Genomic DNA, 4,773 nt, shown 5'->3' with positions numbered 1-4,773 from the left:
CAAATATTACTCCGAGGTTTCTTACGGTAGTGAGTATTCAAATTATTTATTTAACTGATAATTAGCCTTCAGGGGAATATAAGCCCTCCGCTGCGCGTCGGGGTCCTATTCCCCTGTCGGGGGTTATTTTCCCAGTATTCACCGGCTCATTATACATTATCCCTTACATATATATTATATAAAGACGTATCAATACATTTGTGTTCAGTCACAAAAAAGCCTCCACATGTGATTTATATCTTGTTATCTGCAGGAACAGATGAGATCAGCTCTGTTAATCAACTTATATGACACACATATGAATATGACAGCAGCGATAGTTGAACGTTTCCACGGCCAGGGATGGGCAGTATTTCTATTACTTGTATTTAAAATACGTATTTCAATTACATTTGAGTATTTTGTAATTTGTATTTGATAAGGCCGATAAAAAGCAAATGTAATTTGTAACTAAATACTTTTGAGTGGAGTAATTTTGTTTTTAAAATACTCAGAATACTTTCCCCACAAATCAAAAAACAAAAATAATAGGCTACACATTCTTATAATATTGGATGTAACTTTATTTTTACTTCAGTGACCTCGTGGTCTGTTTCACTGGACTGTGCATAACATAGGAAACTGTATGTTGTTGTGGTTGATGCTTGGGATGAGTATGCTACAAATGAACTGCCTCACGTGGGATCAGTGAAGTTGTCTGAATCTAGATCTGAATCAATAAATAATATTTTAGGGTAGCCTACACCAAAGTGTGAGAAAACAAGTGCAAATCTACAATAGCTGCGACCAAATTTGCTACTATCATGCCATTAATGGATGAATCATGGTCGTTCTTTCTGGTATAGTTACTCATGGTCTCTAATTGCAGCATGTACATTTTGAGCATTTTTGGTCAAGGACTTTTTGAGTTATTCACAAAAAGATTTGTGGACCGACCGACTGTCAGAGTGACCTACAGAGCTGCAGGTCGCTGCTAAAAAGAAAAAGAAAAAAAGTATTTTCTGTATTTGAAAATACAAAATACATGTATTTTATTTTGATAGATTTATTTGAGGGATATTTTGTATCAAAATACATTTTGATGTATTTTTGCCCATCTCTGTCCATGGCAACGAGTGAAACAGTCTTGAGGGCTGTCTATCAGCTGCTGCAGTCTCTGCCCTCGCAGACTTTACGTGATGACAGTGAACACGTCACATTACGTTCAGCTGAGGTCTGTGAGGGTCAGTCTGCATGTCCAGAGGGTGGAGGTTTGGATTCAGCCTCCGTCTGCCGGGCTGCAGACCTGGAGGTTCATCAGTGGGATGAGACACACCTGGACCTGCCGCGCATCCTGCATATAGACCACAGCGTCAGTCAGTCAGTCAGTCAGTCAGCAGATCTCCTCTCACCGTGCACCTCTGCTGTGTGCTCCTTCCTCGTCCTCCTCCTGACCTCACAGATTCCTCCCGTCCAGTAGTCTGGATTATTTTGTAGTAAATAAATCAGCGTATTTGTTGGCATACTCGTGTGTCTCAGTCGTGGGGTCGAGCTCTGACAAACTGAGATGGTGAAACACTCTCTGTATCCACGACAACAGCCTTCAGCGCGGCTGATTGTGTATTCAGCTGCTGTCATGATTATTGGATGTGCAGCTATCCCATGCAGAAGTAGTACTTAAACACGCCCTGAGGGCTATTAAGGCTGGAAATCAGGATTTTAGTGGGTCCTACATGAGCTGAGACGTGTCTGCGTTACTGAGAGGGCTGAGCTGTGTCATCAGGATTCAGCTCACACTCACAAATTATTCCACTTACACTGTACATGATCCTCCTGCTGAGCACGTCTAACACACTGCTGACAGTTAGAGGGAGACACGGGCAGGTACCAGGCACACCTGAGACAAATCAGACTGAAGATTTCATCTGTAAAACCAGAATCTGTTTGTGATCCTGTTCTTAAAGACTTTAAGGTCTCACTGGGACGGTTCATGACGCACACCAGGGCTGGACTCAGGATTGTACTGGTCAGAGGAGGGTGCGACTGATCACTCAGGTCTTCAAAGACAAAATGAATTCTGCTGTCATAACTAAAGTTTTAATGTTACCCTCACGGAGGCTCTTTGCAGAGTTAACCTCTGACACTTCCTGTTTAACCCTGAGGTCATGACAGGACATGTAAAAGTCGTGTTTGATTTCAGAGGTTGAAGAGCAGTGCGTCTGCTCCTGAACGCAGCCTGACTCCACTCTGTCATCTGGCAGCCTCTGCACAAACACCATCACATTAAAAGCAGCCTCGTCTGTGATTTATTGAAGCCGTCCGTCTCTTTCCTGCTTCGTATCGATCCTCGGAGGAGGAATCAGTCTTTTCTGTTGGCTGCCTCCTCACAGAGGTCAAAGGTCAGCGTCAGTCACAGAGCCGTGACCCTGCAGCCGGTCAGCACTTTACACACTCATCAGGTTTAGATCGAGCAGCAGAGTCGAAGGGTTTGATCTGCTGTGAGAGGAGGTGTGTGTGTGTGTGTGTGTGTGTGTGATGTATAACGAAGTCAGCTAGAGGGAAGTTTGTTCACCAGGTCAGAGGTTTGGGATCAGGTGACACGCAGAGAGACGCAGTGATGTCATCGTGCTCACCGAGGACGCAGTCTGAGTCTGTTTCTTCCCTCTGCGGCTGAAGTGTGTGTGTGTGTGTGTGTGTGTGTACATGCACATAGTGAGGACCAAAATACATATTTAAGCAATAGAGCGAGGACATTTTGGAAAGTGAGGACATTTTAGCCGGTCCTCACGTCTTCATTGGCCTGTTTGAGGGTTCAGACTACAATTAGGTTTAAGTGTGTGTGTGTGTGTGTGTGTGTGTGTGTGTGTGTGTGTGTGTGTGTGTGTGTGTGTGTGTGTGTGTTCACCTATTTACCTGAGGCTGAAACCTGAATCCAAACCTGCAGTTCCTCTAGTGTCCACCAGAGGCTGTCTCCCAGAGTGAGTGTGTCCCTCCATGTTCACATGTACAAACCAACGTGTTTACAGCCTGTTTGGTCTCTGGAGATCAGTTCCACATCTTTATACAACTCACCCGTTCACATTTTATTAAGGCTTAAAGTTACACATCATTAAGGGGGCGGGGCCTCTTTGACTGACAGGCTGTGTGCTGACAGTGTCCTCAGCTGTGTGGTCTCTTCTGGCTCCAATAAAACAAGATGGCGACGGATGAAATGCTGAACTGGAGGCTTCAGAGCAGGACTCAGTTACAGCTTTACAAGCAGCAGCGTGGATTCTGCTCGGGGCCTGACCGTGCTGTGAGTGACACAAAAGACACTTTGAAATCTGACGTTAGCGCTCAGGTGGAGACGCATCTGTAGAGATTTGGATTTAAGCTGAGGTGGTGTCTTTATCCCGTATGTGTTCCTGACATCTCACCAGGGTATGTGACAGTTTATGACAGTATATGATATCTGAGAGTTCCTTCATTGTTCCAACAATCAGCAGCTTTAAACCTTTAATTCTCTGAGTGACATGTGAACACATGCTGACTCTGTCTCTGCTGGTGCCTGCCAGCTCTGTACTGGTCCTGTAACGTTATCCCCACCACTCCCAGTTACCATATGTCTCAGCTGCCTGTTCCACCAGTGAAGACTGACCTCTGGTGGTCCTGTTCCTGCCTCAGGACGGCCTGTCCAGTTGGGGACAGAGAGCTGAGGGTTGGCTGCTCTATAACAGACCAGAGGACAAATGTACCTGTTTCCAGTCTGGCTGCACCTTCCTTAAGACACCTGAGGGCTCTCTGAGACCAGCAGGTGTGTTCTCTGAGACATCCTGAGAGTCCTCACAGAGCTCCTGAAACATGTAGTGAAGAGCGAGGAAGTTGGCTGTCAGAGACACGCCCCTCTGTGAGCCTGTGAGGTGTGAGGACACCCAGTGGACATGAGATGAACTGCAGACTGTGACAGAGTGATCACTGCTGATGAAGGTTGAGACAGACTCAACTCATCACTGCTGCTCTGACCTCACATACCTCAGTGATGACGTCATCACTGCTGCTCTGACCTCACATACCTCAGTGATGACGTCATCACTTTACTCCTCCTCCAGTCAGGAAGCTTAAAGTGAAGACCGGGTTTTATTTTAGATTTAAATCTTGTTTATTTTCAGTGCTCATAAGAAAACTTGTGGAAGTCACCTTTCTGTGTGTGATTGATTACAGTGACGTTTTGTATGTGCAGACGACCTCCTCCATTTCACGTGGCCTTGATTCAGTGCACCATGCATCTCGGCGTTTTATTACACATGCAAAGTCACTGACTCATCACTGCAGTCTTTATGACTTGGTGGGTTGGACATCATTGACCACTCGTAGACAACAACATAATTTAACAATATTTTTATCTATAAAGTAATACTGGTCAAACATCCAGCCGACCTCTGACCCCTGCTGTGTGTCAGCTCCTCCAGCTGGTTGCTTTTTAATGAACCCTGGATTTGAACAGATCAGTGGAAACTGTATTTTCTTCCTGTGCACTGTGGACACAGTGAATTTCAGGGCATCATAAAGGGGTGACAGAGACATGTGCTTGTTTTGTTGTTAGAGGCCGTTTGAATAGTTTTGTTATTGAGGAGTTTTGTATCATGTGTTGTGTTTGCTGCATTGTAATGTGCTCTGATTGGCTGCTGCCTCGACCTGGGGCCTGTATCACGAAGCAGGATTAATGTCTTAGCGAGGTAACTTCAGGGTTAACCCTGGGTTTTCAGTCTCACAAAGCCGGTTCAGTTCTTATCGGGGTAGATCACCATGGTAACT

This window comes from Epinephelus moara, unplaced genomic scaffold (assembly GCF_006386435.1).
Source record: "Epinephelus moara isolate mb unplaced genomic scaffold, YSFRI_EMoa_1.0 scaffold759, whole genome shotgun sequence".
Taxonomy (NCBI): domain Eukaryota; kingdom Metazoa; phylum Chordata; class Actinopteri; order Perciformes; family Serranidae; genus Epinephelus; species Epinephelus moara.
The sequence above is the reverse complement of the archived record's forward strand: the minus strand, read 5'-3'. Positions refer to the sequence as shown.